The 27,024-nt window shown below is 36.0% G+C and overlaps 1 protein-coding gene and 1 pseudogene across 1 annotated transcript in view; both read right to left on the reverse strand.

Moving 5' to 3' along the window:
• The window catches only part of GUCY1A2 (guanylate cyclase 1 soluble subunit alpha 2), a 425,465-nt gene that overhangs the window by 19,921 nt on the left and 378,520 nt on the right, over positions 1–27,024 (reverse strand). The gene's annotated exons all lie outside the window — the stretch shown is intronic.
• LOC101322019 (HIG1 domain family member 1A, mitochondrial pseudogene) lies at positions 3,911–4,951 on the reverse strand (annotated as a pseudogene).

Here is a 27,024-nt window from a genome sequence, read left to right on the forward strand (position 1 = left end):
CATAGATGCAAAAATGCTCACAAAATACTAGCAAACAGAATCCAACAGCACATTAAAAGGATCATACACCATGATCAAGTGCGGTTTATTCCAGGAATGCAAGGATTCTTCAATATATGCAAATCAATCAATGTGATAAACCATATTAACAAATTGAAGGAGAGAAACCATATGATCATCTCAATAGATGCAGAGAAAGCTTTTGACAAAATTCAGCACCCATTTATGATAAAAACCCTGCAGAAGGTAGGCATAGAGGGAACTTTCCTCAACTTAATAAAGGCCATATATGAGAAACTGACAGCCAACATCATCCTCAATGGTGAAAAACTGAAAGCATTTCCACTAAGATCAGGAACAAGACAAGGTTGCCCACTCTCACCACTCTTATTCAACATAGTTTTGGAAGTTATAGCTGCAGCAATCAGAGAAGAAAAGGAAATAAAAGGAATCCAAATCAGAAAAGAAGAAGTAAAGCTGTCACTGTTTGCAGATGACATGATACTATACATAGAGAGTCCTAAAGATGCTACCAGCAAACTATTAGAGCTAATCAATGAATTTGGTAAAGTAGCAGGATACAAAATTAATGCACAGAAATCTCTGGCATTCTTGTACACTAATGATGAAAAATCTGAAAGTGAAATCAAGAAAACACTCCCATTTACCTTTGCAACACAAAGAATAAAATATCTAGGAATAAAACTACATAAGGAGACAAAAGACCTGTATCCAGAAAATTATGACACTGGTGAAAGAAATTAAAGATGATACAAATAGAGGGAGAGATATACCATGTTCTTGGATTGGAAGAACCAACATTGTGAAAATGACTCTACTACCCAAAGCAATCTACAGATTCAATGCAATCCCTATCAAACTACCGCTGGCATTTTTCACAGAACTAGTACAAAAACTTTCACAATTTGTATGGAAACACAAAAGACCCTGAATAACCAAAGCAATCTTGAGAGCGAAAAATGGAATTGGAGGAATCAGGCTCCCTGACTTTGACTATACTACAAAGCTACAGTATTCAAGACAGTATGGTACTGGCACAAAAACAGAAAGATAGATCAATGGAAAAGGATAGAATGCCCAGAGATAAACACACACACATATGGTCACCTTATCTTTGATAAAGGAAGCAGGAATGTACAGTGGGGAAAGGTCAGCCTCTTCAATAAGTGGGCTGGGAAAACTGGGCAGGTACATGTAAAAATATGAGATTAGATCACTCCCTAACACCATACACAAAAATAAGCTCAAAATGGATTAAAGACCTAAATGTAAGGCCAGAAACTATCAAACTCTTAGAGGAAAATATAGGCAGAACACTGTATGACATAAATCACAGCAACATCCTTTTTGACCCACCTCCTAGAGAAATGGAAATAAAAACAAAAATAAACAAATGGGACCTAATGAAACTTCAAAGATTTTGCACAGCAAAGGAAACCCTAAACAAGACTAAAAGACAACCCTCAGAATGGGTGAACATATTTGCAAATGAAGCAAGTGACAAAGGAATAATTTCCAAAATTTACAAGCAGCTCAATAACAAAAAATCAAATAACCCAATCCAAAAATGGGCAGAAGACCTATATAGACACATCTGCAAAGAAGATATACAGACTGCCAACAAACACATGAAAGAATGCTCAACATCATTAACCATTAGAGAAATGCAAATCAAAACTACAATGAGGTATCATCTCACACCAGTCAGAATGGCCATCATCAAAAAATCTACAAACCATAAATTGTGCAGAGGGTGTGGAGAAAAGGGAACACTCTTGCACTGCTGGTGGGAATGTGAATTGGTACAGCCACTATGGAGAACAGTATGGAGGTTCCTTAAAAAACTACAAATAGAACTACCATATGACCCAGCAATCCCACTACTGGGCATATACCCTGAGAAAACCATAATTCAAAAAGAGTCATGTACTAAAGCCATGTACTAAAGAGTCATGTACTAAAATGTTCACTGCAGCTCTATTTACAATAGGCTGGAGATGGAAACAACCTAAGTGCTGATCTTCGGGTGAATGGATAAAGAAGATGTGGCACATATATACAATGGAATATTACTCAGCCATAAAAAGAAATGAAGTTGAGCTATTTGTAATGAGGTGGATAGACCTAGAGTCTATCATACAGAGTGAAGTAAGACAGAAAGAGAATGACAAATACTGTATGCTAACACATATATATGGAATTTAAGAAAAAAAATGTCATGAAGAACCTAGGGGTAAGACAGGAATGGGAACACAGACTTACTAGAGAACAGACTTGAGGATATGGGGAGGAGGAGGGGTGAGCTGTGATGGGGTGAGAGAGGGGCATGGACATGTATACACTACCGAGCGTAGGGTAGATGGCTGGTGGGAAGCAGCCGCGCGGTTCAGGGAGATCAGCTCGGTGGTTTGTAACCGCCTGGAGGGGTGGGATGGGGAGGATGGGAGGGAGGGAGACGTAAGGGGGAAGAGATATGGGAACGTGTGTGTATGTATAGCTGATTCAGTTTGTTGTGGGGCAGAAACTAGCACACCATTGTGAAGCAATTGTGCCCCAATAGAGATGTTAAAAAAAAAAAAAGTCCAATATCACACTAGTCTTTCTGTATAAAAGGCAAAGGATGGAGTGGAAGGAAAAAAATATGCACATTTTTAAAATGAACAATCCTTCATTGACTTCATTATTAAAATATTAAATGCAGAAAAAATTTTAAAGAATTCTGTGTTCTCTATTTGATGTATTCCTGAACCAATCATAAGTAGAATTAGCCTAGATCTTTGTAAGGAGAACATAGAAAGTTGTAATGACTTCAATCCCAAAGAAGGCAAATCAGCCTGAAGAAAATATTTAGGAACTAGAAAACAAAAAGTGAAGTTTTTTCTCTTCTTCAAGAGTTTAACCCTCCTCCTCCTCATTCTTCCTTTTTTTTCTTTTAAAGTGTTCACATTTTATTAACATTACATTCCCCTTGTTATCACCACAGAATATAAATTCAGGTTAGAGGAGAGAACTTCACAAATGCAATAAAGCATTCTGTAGTATACCAAAGTTTGTATAAAATGTCTGACCAAATCAGCTTGCTCAAAAATCATTAATCACTTCCATTATAGATAATTTATTTAGTTTAATATTTATGATTCTTAGAAAATAAACATACTATACACACTTTAAACAGTGTTTTCCATTTACCTTTTCATTAGCACTTAAAATACATATTTCTGCTTGAAGGTGACATTTAAAAATTATTCTAAAATAGCGGCAGCAAAATAAAATTCTGCAATAACAAAAAAGCAAAACTAGGATCCATAATTAAGTTATTACCATATTTACAAGTATGATCCTGAAATAAATACTACTTCTAAGCAGCTCTATTATCAGCTTTTCATGTTTGGTTTAAACACACACAATTGGTTAGTGTGGGGAGGCTTACAATATTATAATATTATATTCTATGTATTGTTCTGAAAGGGTTCTTCAAGAGCCAACCAGTCCTAAAAACAGAATGCCATAAAACAAATAGAATTCCTATGTAACATCAAAAGCATGTGATATTTTGTAGCAGCTAGGAGTATTTCACGATTGGCTTCTTTAGAACTAATTTCATGAGGAGAGCTTAAGAAGGTGGACATTTTACCATTATCATGTGTGTGTAAAAGTGACATGTTTCTTTTGTGTTAATTTGATTCCCTTGAATGACATAGTTAGTGAGCTAGTCACCAATAATTTCATGACCAGGCAAATCAAACCTGCAAAAAAAGAAGCCACTTTCAAATTACCATGTTATTGTCTCACCCACTCAAACAATTTATTTTCAACATAAATATATAACCTCAATATAAGATGCCTGACTAAAGCAAACACTATCAACAAGACCAAGACAGCATCTTTTCTAAGGTTTAGATTTTGGCCAGAATTCCTGATACATAGAATAGTCCATACCAAGAGTCGTTGTTCCTGCAACAAAGCTTTGGGTTGCCAGGCACATGTGAATCAGGTGAATGGACATTTTAGTATTTTCCCTTCTCTTCAATTTATATAATTCATACACAACGATTGCTGCAAAACCTGCCATTCCAATGGGGACAAATTGTGCCCCTCTGGCTATTCAAATAAATTTAGATCCATGATCTTCATTATATGAAGAAAGAGAAATATTTATGTTGGTAGACAGTGATTGAAGGATCTTTTGAGAACTACAGGATTTCTTTAAGTCACTTAAGTTCTCTGGTTCTGTTCTCCAGAAGAGATCACATCTTGGATCACAAATCAAGCCTTGGAAAATTTAAGAAAATTGAAATTTTATCAATCATCTTTTCCAAACACAATGGTATGAGGTTAGAAATCAATTACAGGAAAAAACTGTAAAAACCACAATACATGGAGGCTGAACAGTGTGCTGCTAAATAACCAAGAAATCACTGAAGACATCAAAGAAGAAATAAAAAAATAGAAACAAAATACAATGAAAACACAATGATCCAAAACCTATGGGCTGCAGGGAGAGGACTGGGGCTGGCTGTGTGAACACAGACTGAAGGGGCTAGTGTGCCACAGCCAGCAGGGAGGGAGTCCAGGAAAAAGTCTGTAGCTGCCGAAGAGGAAAGAGACTTTTTCTTGCCTCTTTGTTTCCTGGTGCATGAGGAGAGGGGATTAAGAGTGCGACTTAAAGGAGCTCCAGAGATGGGAGTGAGCCACGGCTATCAGCATGGACCCCAGAGACGGGCATGAGACACTAAGGCTGCAGCTGCAGCTACCAAAAAGCCTGTGTGCAATCACAGGTCACTATCCACACCTCCTCTCCTGGGACCCTGTGCAGCCTGCCACTTCAGGGTCCCGTGATCCAGGGACAACTTCCCCGGGAGAACACACAGCGTGCCTCAAGCTGGTTCAACGTCACACTGGCCTCTACTGCCACAGGCTCGTCCCGCATTCTGTACCCCTCCCTCTCCCCGGCCTGAGTGAGCCAGAGCTGCCGAATCAGCTGCTCCTTTAACCCCATCCTGTCTGAGCAAAGAACAGACGCTCTCAGGTTACCTACACACAGAGGCGGGGCCAATCCAAAGCTGAACCCTAGGAGTAGTGCAAACAAAGAAAAGCAAGGGAAATTTCTCCCAATAGGCTGAGGAGCAGCGGATTAAATCTCCACAATCAACTTGATGTACCCTGCATCTGTGGAATACCTGAATAGACAAAAAATCATACCAAATTGAGGAGACGGACTTTGGTAGCAACTATATATATATATATATATATATATATATATATATATATATATATATATATATATATTTCCCCTTTTTCTCTTTTTGTGAGTGTGTATGCCTATGCTTCTGTGTGTGATTTTGTGTGTATAGCTTTGCTTTTAACATTTGTCCTAGGGTTCTATCTGTCCTTTATTTTTTTTAATTTTTAGTATAGTTTTTAGCACTTGTTATCATTGGTGAATTTGATTTTTGGTTTGGCTGCTCTCTTCTATCTTTCTTTCTTTTCTTTTTAATTTTAAATTTTTTAAAATAATTATTTTTTATTTTAATAAATTTATTTTATTTTACTTTCTTTTCTTTTATCTTCATTCTTTCTTTATTTTTTTCCCCTTTTATTCTGAGCCATGTGGATTACAGGCTCTTGGTACTCCAGCCAGACATCAAGTCTGTTCCTCTGAGGTGGGAGAGCCAAGTTCAGGACACTGGTCCACAAGAGACCTCCAAGCTCCACGTAATATCAAACAGTGAAAATCTCCCAGAGATTTCCATCTCAACACCAAGACCCAGCTCCACTCAATGACCAGCAAGCTACAGTGCTAAACACCCTATGCCAAACAACTAGCAAGACAGAAGCACAACCCCGTCCATTAGCAGATAGGCTATGTAAAATCATAAGGCCAGAGACACCACAAAACACACCACCTGACCTGGACCTGCCCACCAGAAAGACAAGATCCAGCCTCATCCACCAGAACACAGGCACTAGGCCCCTCCAGCCAGGAACCCTACACAAACCACTGAACCAACCTTAGCCACTGGAGACAGACACCAAAAACAATAGGAACTAAGAACCTGCAGCCTGCAAAAAGAACACCTCAAACACAGTAAGTTAAGCAAAATGAGAAGAGAGAGAAACACACAGCAGTTGAAGGAGCAAGGCAAAAACCCACCAGACCTAACAAATGAAAATGAAATAGGCAGACAACCTGAAAAAGAATTCAGAATAATGATAGTAAAGATGATCTAAAATCTTGGAAATAAAATGGAGAAAATACAAGAAACATTTAACAAGGCCTAGAAGAAATAAACAGCAAACAAACAGTGAATGAACAACAAAATAAAGGAAATTAAAAATTCTCTAGAAGGAATCAATAGCAGAATAACTGAAGCAGAAGAATGGATAAGTGACCTGGAACATAAAATAGTGGAAATAATTACGGCACAGTAGAATAAAGAAAAAATAATGAAAAGAATTGAGGACAGTCTCAGAGACCTCTGGGACAACATTAAACACACCAACATTCGAATTACATGGGTCCTAGAAAAAGAAGAGAAACAGAAAGGGACTGAGAAAATATTTGAAGAGATTATAGTTGAAAACTTCCCTAATATGGGAAAGGAAATAGTTAATAAAGTCCAGGAAGCACAGAGAGTCCCATACAGGATAAATCCAAGGAGACACACACCAAGACACATATAAATAAAACTGTCAAAAATTAAATACAAACAAAACATATTAAAAGCAGCAAGGGGAAAAAACAAATAACATAAAAGGGAATCCCCATAAGGTTAACAGCTGATCTTTCAGCAGAAATGCTGCAAGCCAGAAGGTAGTGGCAGGAAATATTTAAAGTGATGAAGGAGTAAAACCTATAACCAAGACTACTCTACACAGCAAGGATCTTGTTCAGATTTGATGGAGAAATTAAAACATTTACAGACAAGCAAAAGTTAAGAGAATTAAGTACCACAAAACCAGCTTTACAGCAAATGCTAAAGGAACTTCTCTAGGCAGGAAACAAAACAGAAGAAGAAGACCTAAAATAACAAACCCAAAACAATTAACAAAATGGTAATAGGAACATAGATATTAATAATTACCTTAAATGTAAATGGATTAAATGCTCCAACCAAAAGATAGACTGGCTGAATGGATACAAAAACAAGACCCATATATATGCTGTCTACAAGAGATCCACTTCAGACCTAGAGACACGTACAGACTGAAAGTGAGGGGGTGGAAAAAGATATTCCATGCAAATGGAAATCAAAAGAAAGCTGGAGTAGCAATTCTCCTATCAGACAAAATAGACTTTAAAACAAAGATTATTACAAGAGACAAAAAAGGACCCTACCTAATGATCAGGGGATTGATCCAAGAAGAAGATGTAACAATTGTAAATATTTATGCACTCAACATATGAGCACCTCAATACGTAAGGCAAATACTAAGTGCCGTAAAAGGGGAAATTCACAGTAACACAATCATAGTAGGGGATTTTAACACCCCACTTTCACCAGTGGACAGTTCATCAAAAATGAAAATAGATAAGGAAACACAAGCTTTAAAAGATACATTAAACAAGATAGACTTAATTGACATTTATATGGCATTCCATCCCAAAACAACAGAATACACATTCTTCTGAAGTGCTCATGGAACATTCTCCAGGATAGATCATATCTTGGCCCATAAGTCAAGCCATGGTAAATTTAAGAAATTGAAATCATATCAAGTTTCTTTACTGACTACAATGCTATGAGACTAGATATCAATTACAGGAAAAAATATGTAAAAATTACAAACACATGGAGGCTAAACATTACACTGCTTTATAAGCAAGGGAAAACTGAAGAAATCAAAAAATACTTAGAAAAAAAGGACAATGAAAACACAATGACCCAAAGCCTATAGGATGCAGCAAAAGCAGTTCTCAGAGGGAAGTTTATAGCAATACAATCCTACCTTAAGAAACAAGAAACATCTCAGATAAACAACCTAACCTTACACCTTAAGCTATTAGAGAAAGAAGAACAAAAAACACCAAATTAAGATAAGGAAAGAAATCATAAAGATCAGATCAGAAATAAATGAAAAAGAAATGAAGGAAACGATAGCAAAGATCCATAAAATTAAAAGCTGGTTCTTTGAGAAGATAAACAAAATTGATAAACCATTAGCCAGGCTCATCAAGAAAAAAAGGGAGAAGACTCAAATCAATAGAATTAGAAATGAAAAAGAAGTAACAACTGACACTGCAGAAACATAAAGGATCATGAGAGAATACTGCAATCAACTATATGCCAATTAAATGGACAGCCTGGAAGAAATGGACAAATTCTTAGAAATGCAAAACCTTCCGAGACTGAAACAGGAGGAAATAGAAAATATGAACAGACCAATCACAAGCACTGAAATCGAAACTGTTATTAAAATCTTCCAACAAACAAAACCCAGGACCAGTTGGCTTCACAGGCAAATTCTATCAAACACTTAGAGAAGAGCTAACACCTATCTTTCTAAAACTCTTCCAGAATATAGCAGAGGGAACAACACTCCCAAACTCATTCTACGAGGCCACCAACACACTGATACCAAAGCCAGACAAAGATGTGAAAAAGAAACAAAACTACAGGCCAATAGCACTGATGAACATAGATGCAAAAATCCTCAACAAAATACTAGCAAACAGAATCCAACAACACATTAAAAGGATCATACACCATAATCAAGGCAGGTTTATCCCAGGAATGCAAGGATTCTTCAATACATGCAAACCAATCAATATGATACACCATATTAACAAATTGAAGGAGAAAAACCATATGATGATCTTAATAGATGCAGAGAAAGCTTTTGACAGAATTCAACACCAATTTATGATAAAAACCCTCTAGAATGTAGGCATAGAGGGAACTTGCCTCAACATAATAAAGGCCGTATATGACAAACCCACAGCCAACATTGCCCGAAATGGTGAAAAACTGAAAGCATTTCCACTAAGATCAGGAACAAGAGAAGGGTGCCCACTCTCACCACTCTTATTCAACATAGTTTTGGAAGTTTTAGTCACAACAATCAGAGAAGAAAAAGAAATAAAAGGAATCCAAATCTGCAAAGATGATGTAAAGATGTCACTGTTTGCAGATGACATGATATTATACATAGAGATTCCTAAAGATGCTACCAGAAAACTACCAGAGTTTATCAATGAATTTGGTAAAGTAGCAGAATACAAAATTAATGCACAAAAGTCTCTGGCATTCCAGTACACTAATGCTGAAAAAGCTGAAAGTGAAAATAAGAAAACACTGCCATTTACCATTGCAACAAAAAGAATAAAATATCTAGTAATAAACCTACCTAAGGAGACAAAAGACCTGTATGCAGAAAATTATAAGACTGTAATGAAAGAAATTAAAGATGATACAAATAGAGGGAGAGATATACCATGTTTTTCGACTGGAAGAATAAACGTTGTCAAAATGAATATACTACCCAAAGCAATCTACAGATTCAATGCAATCCCTATCAAACTACCACTGGCATTTTTCATAGAAGTAGAACAAAAAAATTCACTATTTGTATGGAAACACAAAAGACCCTGAATAGCCAAAGCAATCCTAGAAAGAAAAACGGAGCCTGAAGAATCAGTTTCCCTGACTACAGACTATATTACAAAGCTACAGTAAATAAGAGAGTTTGGTACTGGCACAAAACAGAAATATAGATCAATGGAACGGGATAGAAAGCCCAGAGATAAACCCACACAAACAGGGTCACCTTATCTTTGATAAAAGAGGTAAGAGTATACAGTGGAGAAAAGACAGCCTCTTCAATAAGTGGTGCTGGGAAAACTGGACAGCTACATGGAAAAGAATGAAATTAGAACTCTCCCTAACACCATACACAAAAGTAAACTCAGATGGATTAAGGATCTAAATATAAGGCCAGACATTATAAAACTCTTAAAAGAAAACATAGGCAAGAACACTCTAAAACATAAATCACAGCAAGATCCTTTTTGACGCACCTCCTAGAGAAATGGAAATAAAAACAAAAATAAAGAAATGGGACCTAATGAAGCTTAAATCCTTTTGCACAGCAAAGGAAACCATAAACAAGACGAAAAGACAACCCTCAGAATGGGAGAAAATATTTGCAAATGAAGCAACTGACAAAGGATTAATCTCCAAAATTTACAAGCCGTTCATGCAGCTCAATACCAAAAAAAAAAAAACAAAAAACCCAATCCAAGAATGGGCAGAAGACCTAAATAGACATTTCTCCAGGGAAGATATACAGATTGCCAACAAACACATGAAAGGATGCTCAACATCAGTAATCATTAGAGAAATGCAAATGAAAACTATAATGAGATATCGTCTCACACAAGTCAGAATGGTCATCATCACAAAATCTACAAACAATAAATGCTGGAGAGGGTGTGCACAAAAGGGAACCCTCTTGCACTGTTGGTGGGAATGTAACTTGATAGCCACTATGGAGAACAGTGTGGACGTTCCTTGAAATACTGAAAATAGAACTACCGTATGACCCAGCAATCCCACTTCTGGGCATGTACCCTGAGAAAACCATAATTCAAAAAGAGTCATGTACCACAATATTCATTACAGCTGTATTTACAATAGTCAGGACATGGAAGCAACCATCAACAGATGAATGGTAAAGAAGATGTAGCACATATATACAGTGGAATATTACTCAGCCATAAAAAGATTCGAAATTGAGTTATTTGTAGTGAGGTGGATGTACCTAGAGTCTGTAATACAGAGTGAAGTAAGTCAAAAACAGAAAATACTATATGCTAACACACACACATATATATAATCTTAAAAAAAAAGCTCATGAAGAACCTAGGGACAAAACGGGAATAAAGACACAGACCTACTAGAGAATGGACTTGAGGATACGCAGAGAGGGAAGTGTAAGCTGGGACAAAGTGAGAGAGTGGCATGTGCATATATACACTACCAAACGTAAAATAGATAGCTCATGGGAAGCAGCCACATAGCACAGGGAGATCAGCTCAGTGCTTTGTGACCACCTAGAGGGGTGGAATAGTGAGGGTGAGAGGGAGGGAGACACAAGAGGGAAGAGATATGTGGACTTATGTATATGTATAACTGATTCACTTTGTTATAAAGCAGAAACTAACACTGCATTGTAAAGCAATTATACTCTAATAAAGATATAAAAAATAAAAATAAAAAAAAAAACACAAAAAACAAAGAATCTCATCACTTCAGGTAAGATTAGATGCAGATAGCAAATAAGTTCTCAGAATTTTAGAATTTCAAATCAGAAATTGTGGCACTTGAGGTAGGATAATGCCGAGTTAATACACATTATAATATTGAAAATTTAAAATAATTTGTGCCTATAATGGATGGTATATAGAAATTTATTTTTAAAATCCAAACAAACATCTCTGAATTTCAATTCATTTCTGGAGGTGAAAATCAGTGTCTCCTCAATATGAATGTTTATTTGAACTGTTTCAAGGAATAAAACAATCTCTGAAAGAAAAAAAAAATCCCATGGGATACAGCAAAAGCAGTTCTAAGAGGGAAGTTTATAGCAATTCAAGCTCATTGCAAGAAACAAGAAAAATCTGAAATAAACAATCTAATCTTACACATAAAGCAAGTAGAAAAAGAAGAACAAAGAAAACTGAAAGTTGAAGGAAGGAACTCATAAAGATCAGAGCAGAAATAAATGAAATAGAAACAAAGAAATCAATGGCAAAGATCAATAAAACTAAAAGCTTTTTCTTTAAGAGGGTAAACAAAATTGATAAGCCTTTTGTCAGACTCATCAAGAAAATAAGGGAGAGGACTCAAATCAATAAATTTAGAAATGAAAAAGAAGTTACAACAGACACTGCAGAAATACAAAAGATCATTAAGAGACTACTACAATCAATTATATGCCAATAAAATGGACAACCTGGAAGAAATGGACAAATTCTTGGAAGGTACAACTTTCCAAGATTGAACCAGGAAGAAACAGACCAATCACAGGTAATGAAACTGAAACTGTAATGAAACATCTTCTAACAAACAAACGTCCAGGACCAAAGGGCTTCACAGCTGAATTCTATCAAACATTTAGAGAAGAGTTAACACCTGTCCTTCTGAAACTCTTGCAAAAAATTGCACAGGGAGGGACACTCCCAAACTTGTTCTATGAAGCCACCATTACCCTGATACCAAAACCAGAAAAAGATATCACAAAAAAAGAAAAATCTAGACCAATATCATTGATGAACATACACACAAAAGTCCTCAACAAAATACTAGCACACAGAATCCAGCAACACATTAAAAAAATCATACACCATGTTCAAGTGGAATTTATCCCAGAGATGCAAGGATTCTTTAATATATGCAAAACAATCCATGTGATACACAATATTAAAAAAAAAAGAATAAAAATCATATGATCAACTTGATACATACAGAAAAAGCTTCTGACAAAATTCAACACTGATTTATGATAAAAACTCTCCAGAAAGTGGATTTAGAGGGAACCTACCTCAACACAACAAGAGTCATATTTGACAAACCCACAGCAAACATCATTATCCATGGTGAAAATCTGAAAGCACTTCCTGTAAGATCAGGAACAACAGAAGAATGTCCACTCTTCCCACTATTATTGAACATTGTATTGGAAGTCCTAGCCACAGAACTGAGAGAAGAAAAAGAAATAAAAGGGCTCCCAATTGAAAAGAAGAAGTAAAACTGTCACTGTTTGACAATGACATACTATACATAGAAATCTTAAAGATGCTATCAGAAAACTACTAGAACTAATCAATAAATTTGGTGATGTTGTGGAATACAAAATTAATGCACAGAAATCTCTTGCATTCCTATACCCTAACAATGAAAGATCAGAAATAGAAATTAAGGAAACAATCCCATTTACCACTGCAACAAAAAGAGTAAACTACCTAGGAATAAACTGACCTATGGAGGCCAAAGACCTGTACTCAGAAAACTATAAAACACTGATAAAAGAAATCAAAGATGATATAAACAGATGGAGAGATATACCATACTCCTGGATTGGAAGAATCAATATTGTGAAAATGACTATACTACGCAAAGCGATCTACAGATTCAATGCAATCCCACTTAAATTACCAATGGCATTTTTCACAGAACTAGAATAAGAAATTTTACAACTTGTATGGAAACAGAAAAGACCCTGAATATCAAATGCAATCTTTAGAAAGAAAAATGGAGCTGGAGGAAGTAGGCTCCCTGACTTCAAACAATACTACTAAGCTACAGTAATCAAGACAGTATGGTACTGGCACAAAAAAAGAAAAATAGATCAATGGAACAGGATGGAAAGCCCTGAGATAAACCCACACACATATGGTCACCTTATCTTTGATGAAAGAGGCAAGAATAAACAGTGGAGAAAAGACAGCCTCTTCAATAAGTGGTGCTGGGAAAACTGGACAGCTACATGGAAAAGAATGAAATTAGAATGCTCCCTAACACCATACACAAAAATAAACTCCAAATGTATTAAAGATATAAATGTAAGACCAGAGCCTATAAAACTCTTAGAGGAAAACATAGGCAGAACACTCTATGACATAAATCACAGCAAGATCCTTTTTGCCCACCTCTTAGAGAAATGGAGATAAAAACAAAAATAAACAAATGGGACCTAATGAAACTTAAAAGCTTTTACACAGCAAAGGAAACCATAAACAAGACAAAAAGACAACTCTCAGAACGGGAGAAAATTTTTGCAAGTGAAGCAACAGACAAAGAGTTAATCTTCAAATATACAAGCAGCTCATGCAGCTCAATATTAAAAAAAACCAATCCAATCAAAAAATGGGCAGAAGTCCTAAATAGACATTTCTCCAAAGAAGACATACAGATAGCCAACAAATACATGAAAAGATGCTCAATGTCACTAATCATTAGAGAAATGAAAATCAAAACCAAAATGAGGTATCATCTATACCGGTCAGAATGGCCATCATCAAAAAGTCTAGACACAATAAATTCTGGAGAGGGTGTGGAGAACAGGGAACCCTCCTGCATTGTTAGTGGGAATGTAAATTGATACAACCACTATGGAGAACAGTATGGTGGTTCCTTAAAATACTAAAAATAGAACTACCATATGACCCAGCAAACCCACTTCTTGGCATATATCCTGAGAAAACTATAATTCAAAAAGAGACACGTACCACAGTGTTCATTTTAGCACTATTTACAGTAGCCAGGACATGAAGCAACCTAATGTCCAGCAACAGATGAATGGATTAAGGAGATGTGACATATATATACAATGGAATATTACTCAGATGTAAAATTGAATGTAATTGAGTTATTTGTAGTGAGGTGGATGGACCTAGAATCTGTCATACAGACTGAAGTAAGTCAGAAAGAGAAAAATAAATACCATATGCTAATGCATATATATGGAAACTGAAAAAGTGGTACTGATGAACCTAATGGCAGGGCAGGAAAAAAGATCCAGATGTAAAGAACAGACTTGAGGACACAGATGGGGAAGGGGAAGCTGGGATGAAGTGAGAGAGTAGCACTGACATATATACACTACCAAATGTAAAATGGATGTCTAGTAGGAAGCTGTTGCATAGCGCAAGATGATCAACTGGATGCTGTGTGATGACTTAGAGGGGTGGAATAGGGAGGGTGGGAGGGAGGCTCAAGTGGGAGGGAATATGGGGATATATGTATATATATAGCTTGTACTTTGTTGTACAGCAGAAACTAACACAACATTGTAAAGCAATTACACTCCAATAAAGTTGTGAAAAAATAAATAAAATAAAATTCCAGAAAAAAATAGTTGGTTCTCAAATTTCCTTGTGGAAAAGGAAAGATTTTGATCTAATTTATTCCAAAGATTATTTGTGACTCAAACATTTAATGATGGTTGACAATTTATATCCTACTCCAATTATAGAGGGTCATGTGAAACAACATGTTCAAACATGTTAGTTTTAGACTTGCAATTCTGAAAACGTCTCAAGTACGATCTCCAGAGAAAACACTGTTGTGTTGGCCAACATCATAAAAGCTGATCACAGAGCAATTTTGATTTAGTAATGGGTGACTAAAGTATGAGAATTTTTGCAGTTTAATCAGAGCCATGAAAATAATTCTTGAGCATAGCATTTAGATCAGAGATTTCTCAGAGTGCACAAAGTGTTACACACAAAAGAACAGTGAAAGGAACTAACTGCTAAAAGACTAAGTCACACAGAAAAGAACAGTGAAAGGAACTAACTGCTAAAAGACTAAGTTCCAATTAAGACCAATTGCAATTTTCTAGTTTAAAAATGACTTTTCCCAACATATTTTATTTTATTACCTTTTAAAATGTATTCTCATAATACAAAATCATGATCATTTTTTTGGAGGTAAACTGCTTTGTTTTGAGTGGAATTGAAACATACCTATTTACTTAATATAACACTCCAGTGTAATAAAATATAAAATTTTCCAATTCCTTTAAAGAAAAATGCTTATAAATGAGAAAAAGGGATAAAGAGAAATTGATTTATTTAGAAAAAGTTTGATTACATGCTAAATCTTGAATTTTGAAAGAAAAAGATAAATTCATAAGGCATTATTATTATTTTTAAAAGTCAGTAAACATGACTTTCCACTTCCAAGGCCCAGTGTTGACCAAATAATACATATAATGGCTATGTGATTTTGCCTAGTCAGCCCTGTTAATTATTTCTTTAAAGATATTCATACCTTTATACTTTCATATGCTTTCCTTCCATTCTCACAACCTCAGTCCTAGCTCAAGTTTAGAACAATAAAGTTGCTTTTCAATACTCATATTTCCTCTAGTTTTCCTTATTCCCTCCATGTGAAACATTACCTCCAAATAAGTTTTTCTTTGATCATGTGGTTTACCGGCTCAAAAACATGCAATGGGTCTCTAATAACATAAAAGATCCAATATTTTCTAAGTTGAAAATAAATTCTCAGCCTTACTAGATGTTAAAACTGTGATACTTTTTTAAAACAAATATTTTATTTTAGAATAATTTATTTTTTGTTTTAGACACAAAACTTAATTTAATAGAAATTTTGTTTGTAGTTCTTACATTCTCTTTTACAGAAATGTTGTAAAGATAGTACGAGTTTCCCTATATTCTTTACTCAGCTTCCCCTAGTGTTAATATTCTACATAACCCTGGTACATTTGTCAAACTAAGTGATTAATAATAGTATGTTATTAACTAAACTAAATACTTTATTTAGATTTCACTACTTTTCCATTAATGTCTTTTTTCTTTTCCAGGATTTAGTGTAAAATTTTTGGAAATAATACAGACCTAATTGTTTTTTGCTAATTCATGAGGAAACAGAAGATAAGATTATTCATGTGAGTTATCTAGGGTCATAAACTAATTAGTGTCAGAACATTAACGTGAACTTGGGTCTCCTGATATGTTTTATTTGGTCATTCATTTATTTAATCAGCCAGAAGCAATTTAAAAAATTTTCCAAACAGTGGGTCACTTTGGAAATCTAATGTATTAGAAAAAGCATCCTTCCAGAAAGGATGAGTATGCATTGAAAATATGTCAGGAAACTCATAAACACACCAAACTTAAGTTTTCCTTAAATGCTATACCATCTCCCAATACCTTAACAACATTATATTTAACTATGCTCTAGTTTGGATTTTTAAATCAGAGTTTACTTAAATTGGTTTCATAGCCAACAAATGTTTAAAAGTTACTTTTCCACTTGGCCCTTTTAGCTAAAATGTGAACATCTAAAAAAATTCAGAAAGTATCCTTTATCCTTTATTAATTGCAAAATAAACATTGATGACCCAGTCACTTGCATTGGTGCCATTTTTAGTGGAGAAAGAAAAAGGAGGATGTGCACTGGATTTCCCTCTTGCTTTAGATTATGCTCAATTATCTTAGTAACTAATTTTCAGTTTATAGTGATCTAGATAATGTAAAGAATTTAGTTAAACTTGGTGTTATTTGTAAAGATATTATTTATGGCCAATAAAATAGCTGTTTTTTGTACTTCATAGATATTCCCCTTTTGTATGAAATTAATAGATGTCTGCCATATTAGAACTATTGACATGGACCAGATTCATGTCTTTAAATTCTGCACCCTAATCTAGGTAATTAACATTTTATCATTACTGTCATGGGAAAAGAGAAACACCTTAATCTAGAGTAAGGAATGTGCCCTAATATAGGACCAGCAATATTTCTACATTTAATCTAGAGCCTTATCATATAGACCAAATCTATGCTAAATAGTCAAACTACAAAAAACTTCAAAATTGCCAGACCCACTTTTTCATTTCATAACAATGAAATAATAACTAACCATTATCACACAGTACTTATTTATATATTTATATATTGATTCTGACAACTATGAGCAATTAAACTTATAAAAGTGAGCTATTAGGTAAATATATATATGACTTTTACTATAAAAATAACCACAATATTATATTCTGATCCTCAAAGACTTCACTATTATGACCTCATAATGCTGGTAAATATATGGAATGATTGAGGTGGAATATTCTGAAGTCAAAAAAGTAGACCGGATTTATTTTTAAAAATTAGGAAAGCTTATGATTTCCAATCCTCAGAATTATATTTTCTGGGGAAAATGCTATCTGGTACAGCAGAGAGACAAAGGAAGAAAGAGTTAAATAAAAATGTCTAAATAGAATATCTCATTCGATTTTGCTATATGTGACTTATATTGACACTTTTTTTTTTTTTTTTTTTGCAGTATGCAGGCCTCTCACTGTTGTGGCCTCTCCTGCTGTGGAGCACAGGCTCCGGACGCGCAGGCTCAGCGGCCATGGCTCATGGGCCCAACCGCTCTGCAGCATGTGGGTTCTTCCTGGACCGGGGCATGAACCCGTGTCCCCTGCATCGGCAGGCGGACTCTCAACCACTGAGCCACCAGGGAAGCCCTATTGACACTTTTAAAAGGGTAACATGGATGTTATTCTTTGTAATTAAAAAAATAGAAATATAATTCTTGAGGCACAACTTAATTTATCCTTTTGGAAACACTATTAAGTCATTTGTCTTTATTAATTTTTTTTATTTTGTAAAATATAGTGTTTACTATTTTTGGTGCTTCTACAAAGAATAGGAAGATCAATAAAGTCACTTAAAAGACTGACAGGACAGGAAAATACCAGCCCAAATATTTTTTTTTTCAGCCCAAATATTTAAAAATTATATGGTCACTAGTGCAGATGCGCATTTTGAGTTTTTAAAAAGAGGAAGTTATAGGTAAACTACTAGACAGAATTTCTTTGGATGTCTTTCCCCATTTTAAGTATCTATAGTAAGAAGAGTAAATATTTACAGTATATCTCACTCTTGTATAGTAATAATATTGACAAAGAAATAGAAGCAGAGGGCTTCCCTGGTGGTGCAGTGGTTGAAAGTCCACCTGCCGATGCAGGGGACACGGGTTTGTGCCCCGGTCTGGGAAGATCCCACATGCCATGGAGCAGCTGGGCCTGTGAGCCATGGCCGCTGAGCCTGTGCGTCCGGAGCCTGTGCTCCGCAATGGGAGAGGCCACAACAGTGAGAGGCCTGCTTACCGCAAAAAAAAAGAAATAGAAGCAGATTTTCTACCTAGTGTTTTAACTAAGTTAGTAAATATTAACTTTTACATGCAAAGAAAAATATACCCAAGTAAGTTAATCTTTCTTCAATTATTCCATGCATATCTCAATATACTAGAAAGATGCATTCCTCTAAATTGTCTATAAAGTAAAATTCTGAATAATATGCCTATATTCACCGTGATTTTTATTATATGCATTAGACACAAAATGTTTTAGCATAATAGACACAAAAGATGGTTTTCTGTTTAACCCGGAAGCCTCTATTTGCCACAGTTGATGTTCAGATCCAGAGTTAGAGACACAGATATGGTTAGAAATACGGAGATGTCAAGCAAATATTTTAGGACAAGCATTCTTCTTTTTTATTACCTTGAGTATGAAAAGAACTCTGGCATAGCAAAAATGTAACCTGGACATATTCATATGTACAGAAATAAGAATGGAACAGAATCTCCCTTGCTCTGATTCCAGCTTGCTCCTTATTGATCCTTTTATCACTCTGTTGAAGAGGAAATCCCCCCATCAAGGCAAGTCATCTTCAGAAATTATTGCTCCTTATCAACAGTTATTGACCCACAGAGATAGTTTGGCCATGGATAAGAACTCAGGTTCTAGGATAAGGCAGTTATGAATTTGAATTCTGACTCCTACATTGTGTGTTTTTAGCTGTGTGTTCTTGGTGATTTATTTAACCTTTCAAAGACTCAATTTCTTTTCATCTGAAAAATAAAGATAATAACAGTGCTTAACTCACAGGCTTTCTATGAATATTAAATGGGCTAATGTGAAAAAACAATGTAAGTTTAGTTAATAACATACTATTATTAATCACTTAGTTATGACAAATGTACCAGGGTTATGTAGAATGTTAACACTAGGGGAAACTGAGTGAAGAGTATAGGGGAACTCGTACTATCTTTACAACAGTCAGTGTTTGCCACATGACTAAGACTTAGTCATCAGCAAAATGCCTTTGCTAATAAAAACCTGTAGGAATAAGCTGATTACTAGCTCATTTCTGAGTCATAGCTCAAAATGCCTTTGGCCACATAACCAAACCCACTGTTTCTTTGGAACTGCCAGATGAGGTCTGTAATGCAACTATCACACATCACTCAACATGGCTAAACAAAATATGAGAATCAAGTGCAGAATAAGATAGTCTATTCCTACATGGAAGAAACAGGTTGAAATAATAAATGAATGTCTACAGTGTTCCAAATATAAGAGCTTTATAAACATCATATTTAATCCTAACAATAATCTTCTGAAATAGATACGAATTTAAATATGTGGACAATGGGCCCAAAAGAAATTGAGTTCCTAAATTTCAGACAATAAGTTTCAGACTCTGGATTTCAACCTAAGCACTCTGATTCTGGTTCACTTGACCACTACCCTATCCTGCTCCATTGTACATCCTCTGATATGATGAGCTATTTATACAGCATTAGTTAGAAGGTAACTTGGTTTGAACTGAAGAAGGAGCCTCTCACAGTGAATGAAAAATAGGCATTCTGAAAAGTCTAGAAGTAGATCAATTGTAAAATGAGAAAAAAAATGCTTAAAGGTTAAGGAAAATTTTATATCAAAGTAGTTAAAGAGTTTTTCTACATTTTTAGTTAGTACTTAGCAAGGAAATACAATTGATTCTGCTCAGGCAAATAATTTGACTATTCATGCCATTTCAAAATTTGCTGAAAATGTCCTTAGTATAAGCCGTTATTTCAGTTTCACAGATCAGCAGCATGATGTTAAGAGACCATTACTTATAATGTGCATTATTTTAAAATTTGGATGAGTGGGAACAATGATGATTGTAAACATAACATTTATTCAGAGAAAAATGAAAATATAAAACATGAAAAATTCAAAATTCAATAAAAATTTCTTTTTGTCCTGAGATGAAACTAGTAATAAAGTGCCCTGGGTGAAGAGGAAATGGTCATTGGGCATTACTGCATGCAACAATATTACTCACAATAAGTCTAAAAACATGAATACTATTATATAAAAGTTATGGACTTGGTTTAGAAATCTTTATTCATTATGTCTAAATTAATATTGAGGTAAACAACATCTGATCATTCCAATTCTAGTAACGTTTCAGAAACTCAATTATTTATATCATATGAAATGTAAAGTAGCTTAATTTATGTAATGTCATGTTCATAGGAACATACTTTGTAATAATTAAAAATTAGAAAACAAAACCTGTGTTCATCAATAGAAGAATAGATGAGTGAACACTAAAATATAGTAGAGTCATATGCTGAAATGTTGAATAGTAATTAAAATGATGGGCTAGAGCTATCTATGTCTCAACAAGGATAGATCTTAAAACATAAAATTTTTAAAAAGTTAGAGAAATGTTTATACAGTGAAATATCACTTATGCAAATTAAAATAAATGAAATTCTATTGTTTCTGGATACACATAAGAAAGTTAATGTATAAAACACTAGACTTTGAAACACAACAAATTCATTAGGGTATTTGTCACAATGAAAGGAAGGAAAAATTCCAAAGGAAAAGTCTTATTTATTTCTATTAAACAAGATCTGAAGCACATATAAAGTCTAAAACAAGTGGTGGGGTCATGGGTATTATATTATTCCTTTTAAACTTTAGTACTTCAAAATATTTATAAAAGTGTTTTTTTTTCAATCAACTATTTAAATATTTCAGGCAAAATGTATTTGGAATGAATTATTCAGAAAATTATTTCAATTTCTCATTATATCCAAATACTCCACTCTCTTACAGTTTATGATAATTATATAGTCTTGTTAAAAATAAATTGAATATAAACTCCTCTGAAGGAGGCAGGGGAATCAAGATGGCAGAGGTGTAGGATGTGGAATTCACATTCTCCCACAAAAACATTGAAAATACAGAGAACAGCTACTGAACGCTGACAGAAGACTTCAGGCATCCAAAAAGACAAGAAAACCTCCATGTAAATGGGTAGGACAAAAGGAAAAAGAAAAAGAAAGAATAGGGACAGGGTCTGTGCCCCAGGGAGGGAGCTGTGAAGGAGGAAAGGTTCCTGCACCCTGGAAAATCTCTCTACTGGTGGGGATATCAGCCTGGATGGAAGGGGAGTTTCGGAGCCTAAGAAGAGAGACAAGCAACAAGTTTGTGGAAGGCAAAATGGAGTGCCCTGCACTCCCCAACCTGAGACACTCCTCTGTCAGTGCAGGTGGGGGCTAGGTGTTGAAGCTCAGGATCCAGAGGTCAGATCCAGGGAGAGGACCAGGGTGAGATGTGCAGAAACAGCTTGAAGAGGCCAGGCTGTGGCAACTGAGGGTTTACTCTGAAGAAGGTTGGGCTTGCCAGAGAGGCAAGTTGCCATTATTAGGAGTCACATGAAGAGAGGGGTAGGACCACCATAAAAGTTTCTTTCCCTGTGAGCACTTCCAGGCAATAGGACACCACCTACAGGAGCTCCAGGGGCAGGTGTGAGTCACTGCCACCATCTTGGGCCCCAGAGGCAGGCACTAGCCACCTCTACCAGACCTGTGAGCTGATGCCAGGCCCTGCCCCTGTTGTCCCAGGAGAGTGCATATAGGTTCTGCCACTGGAAAATCTACCTGCAGTCACCAGGACCTGTCCCAGCTGTCCCAGAAGGGTATGGATAGCTCCCACCACTAAGAAATCAATGAGCAAGAGCCAGGACCTGCGCCTGCTGTCCCAGGAGTAAGTGGATAACATCTGCCCCTAGGAAATTCATGAGCAGGTGCCAGGACCTGCCCCCACTGTCCAAAGAAGGCAAGGGCTGCTGTAGCTGCACATTCCATATCAAGGGGATAACAGTCAGCACATGCTGAGGAAAGAGGCAGCAAACAACCAAACTAAAAGGAGCAGCCCCTCGATTCTGGAAAAGAGGGTGGAGTAGAAGGACCTAAGGTCATCTCCTCTCATGAAAACACCAAAATCAAAACTAACTGCTGAATGAATAACCATCAATGAAAATAACTGGAACCAACCAAAAAAGATATTTTACATTCAAAGACAAAGAAGAAGCCACAACAAGATGGCAGGAGGAGCACTTTCACAACATAATCAAATCCCATACCCACTGGGTGGGAGACCATGAACTGGAAAAAAATCATATCACAGAGGTTCTCCCACAAAAATGAGAGTTCTGAGCCCCACATCAGGTTCCCCAGCATGAGGGTGTGGCAGTAGAAGGAGGAATACCCAAAGCATTTGGCTTTGAAGACCAGTGGGGGTGGAGTACAGGAGGGCCACAGGACTGGGGGAAACAGAGACTCCATTATTGGAGGGTGAATACAAGTTTTCACATACCTTGGGATCCAGCACAAAACAGTAACTTCATAGGATCCAGGGCTGAATCTACCTATGAGTCTTGGAGGGTCTCCTGGAGAGATGGGGGTTGGCTGTGTGTCACTTGGGGGGCAAGGACACTGGGGACAGAAACCCCAGAGAATAGTGATCATCATGAGCTCCCCAGGAGGTTGCCACTCTGGCATCAAGACTCAGCTCTACCCAGCAACCTACAGACTCCAGTGCTGGAATGTCCCAGGCCAAACAACCAGCAGGATAGGAACACAGACCCACCCATCAGCAGACAGGATGCCTGAAGCCATACTGAGCTCATAGCCACCTGTAAACCTGCTTCCTTGACACGGCCCTGCCCACCAGAGGGACAAGACCCAGATCCACCAACCTGAGGGCAGGCACCAGTCCCTCTCAACAGGAAGCCTGCACAAGCCTCAGAACCAACCTCACCTACCAGAGGGCAGACACAAGAAGCAGGAGAAACTATGACCCTCCAGCTAGCAGAAAGGAGACCACAAACACAGAAAGTTAGAGAAAATGAAATGGCAGAGAAATATGTTTCAGATGAAAGAACAAGAGAAAAACCACAAGAACAACTAAGTGAAGTGGAAATAGGCATCTATCAGAAAAGAATTTGGACTAACGATAGTAAAAATGCTGCAAGATCTTCGAAAACGAATGGAGGCACAGACTGAGAAGTTACAAGAGATGTTTAACAAAGAGGTAGGAGATTTAAAGAACAAACAAACAGATGAACAACTCAATAACTGGAATGAAAAATACACTAGAAGGAATCAATAGTAGAATAACTGAGGCAGAAGAATGAATAAGTGAGCTGAGAGACAGAATGGAGGAAATCACTGCCATGGAACAGAGTAAAGAAAAAAGAATGAAAAGAAATGAGGACAGTCTCAGAGACCTCTGGGACAACATTAAACACACCAACATTCATATTATAAGGGTTTCAGAAGAAGAAAAGAGAGAGAAAGAACTGGAGAAAATATTTGAAGAGATTATAACCAGAAATTTCCCTGACATGGGAAAGGGAAAACTCTCTCAAGACCAGGAAGTGCAGAGAGTACCATACAAGATAAATCCAAGGAGGAACATGCAGAGACATATTAATCAAACTGACAAAAATTAAAGACAGAGAAAAAATAGTAAAAGCAACAAGGAAAAGCAACAAATAACATACAAGGGAAGCCCCATAAGGTTATCTGCTGATTTTTCAGCAGAAACTCAGCAGGCCAGAAGAGAGTGGCATGATATATTTAAGGTGATAAAAGAGAAAAACCTACAATCAATAATACTCTCCCCAGCAAGGCTCTTGTTCAGATTCAAAGGAGAAATCAAAACTTTTACAGATGCAAAAGCTAAGAGAATTCAGCACACACACCACCACCACCACCACCCCCAAGCCAGCATTACAACAAATCCTAAAGAAACTTCTCTAGGCAGAAAAGAAAAGGGTACATATAGAGTTAAGAAAATTACAAATGGGGAAACTTACCAGTAGAGACAAACATAATGTAAAGGTAGGAATTCATCCGCATACAAATATGATATCAAATCCAGCAACTATGAGAAGAGGAGAGTACAAATGCAGGATATTGGAAATGCAATGGAAACTAAGAGACCAGCAACCTAAAACAATCTGGTATATATACAGACTGCTATATCAAAACCTCATGGGAACCACCAACTAAAAATCTACAATAGATACACACACACAAAAAAGAAAAAGCAATTCAAACACATCATGAATGATAGACATCAAATCACAAGAGAAGAGAAAAAAAGATGAAGTGAAGAAAAAAGACCTTCAAAAAAGAATCCAAAACAATTAACAAAATGGCAATAAGAACATTCATACTGATAATTATCTTAAATGTAAATGGATTAAGTACTCTTATCAAAAGACATAGACTGGCGGAATGGATAAAAAACAAGACCTGTATATATGCTGTCTACAAGAGACTCACTTCAGATCTTAGGGACACATACAGACTGAAATTGAGGGGATGGAGAAAGGTATTCTATGCAAATGGAAATCAAAAGAAAGCTGGAGTAGCAATACTCATATCAGAAAAAACAGACTGAAATAAAGAATGTTACAATAGACAAAGAAGGACACTACATAAAGATCAAGGGATCAAACTAAGAAGAAGATATAGCAATTGTAAATACATATGTACCCAACATAGGAGCACTTCAATATATAAGGCAAACATTAACAGCCATAAAGGAGGAATGGACAGTAATACGGCTGTAGTGGGGGACATTAATACCACAGTCTTATCAACGGACAGGTCATCCAGACAGAAAATGAATAAGGAAACACAAAATTTAAATGAGACATTAGACCAGATGGACTTAATTGATATTTACAGAACATTCAATCTGAAAGTAGCTGAATACACTTTCTTCTCAAGTGCATATGGAACATTCTCTAGGATAGATCATGTCTTGAGCCACAAATCAAGCCTTGGAAAGTTTAAGAAAGAAACTTTCAAAAACTGAAATCATACCAAGCATCTTTTCTGACCATAACGCTATGGGATTAGAAATCAATTGCAGAGAAAAAAACACAAGAAAACACAAACACATGGAGGCTAAATAATACGCTACTAAATAACCAATGGATCACTAAAGAAGAAGAAATTAAAAAATACCTAGAGACAAATGAAAATGAAAACATGATGATCCAAAACATAAGAGATGCAGCAAAAGCAGTTCTAAGAGGGAAGTTTATAGCAATAAAATCTTACCTCAAGAAACAAAAGAATTCTCAAATAAACAGCCTAACCTAACATCTAAAGCAACTGTAGAAAGAATACAATCAAAACCCAAAGTTAGTAGAAGGAAAGAAGTCATAAAAATCAGAGCAGAAATAAATGAATAGAGATGAAGAAAACAATACCAAAGATCAATGAAACTAAAAGCTGGTTCTTTGAGAAGATAAACAAAATTGATAAACTTTTAGCCAGACTCATCAAGAAAAAGAGGGACAGGACTCAAATCAATAAAATTAGAAATTCAAAAGAAGAAGTTACAACTGACACCACAGAAATACAAAGGATCATAAGAGATTACTAAAAGTAACTATATGCTAATAAAATGGACAACCTAGAAGAAATGGACAAATTTTTAGAAAATACAACCTTCCAAGACTGAACCAGGAAGAAATGAACAGAAAATGAACAGACAAATCACAAGTACTAAAATTGAAACTATGATTAAAAATCTTCCAACAAACAAAAGTCCATGACCAGATGGCTTCACAGGTGAATTCTATCAAACATTTAGAGAACAGTTAACATCTATCCATCTGAAACTCTTCCAAAAAACTGCAGAGGGAAGAGCACTCCCAAACTCATTCTAGTAGGTCACCATAACCCTGATAAATAAAACCAGACAAAGACACACACACACGCACACACACACACACACACACAAAATAACAGGTCAATATCACTGATGAACATAGGTGCAAAAATTCTCAACAAAAATACTAGCAAGCTGAATCCAATATTACATTAAAAGGATCATATACAATGATCAAGTGGGATTTATTCCAGTGATGCAAGGATTCTTCAGAATGCACAAATCAGTCAGTGTGATACATCACATTAACAAACTGAAGAATAAAAACCATATGATCATCTCAAAGGATGCAGAAAAAGCTTTTGACAAAATTCAACACTGACTTATGATAAAAGTTCCCCAGAAAGTGGGAATAGAGGGAACTTACCTCAATGAATAAAGCCCATGTAAGACAAACCCACAGCCAACATCATTCTCATCACTGAAAAGTTGAAAACATTTCCTCTTAGATTAGGAACAAGGCAAGGATGCCCAGTGTCACCACTTTTATTCAACATATTTTGGAAGTCCTAGCCACAGCAATCAGAGAAGAAAAAGAAATAAAAGAAAACCAAATTGGAAAAGAAGATGTAAAAGTGTCACTGTTTGCAGGTGACATGATATTATATATAGAAAATACTAAAGATTTTATCAGAAAACTAC

This window comes from Tursiops truncatus, chromosome 8, assembly GCF_011762595.2.
Source record: "Tursiops truncatus isolate mTurTru1 chromosome 8, mTurTru1.mat.Y, whole genome shotgun sequence".
Taxonomy (NCBI): domain Eukaryota; kingdom Metazoa; phylum Chordata; class Mammalia; order Artiodactyla; family Delphinidae; genus Tursiops; species Tursiops truncatus.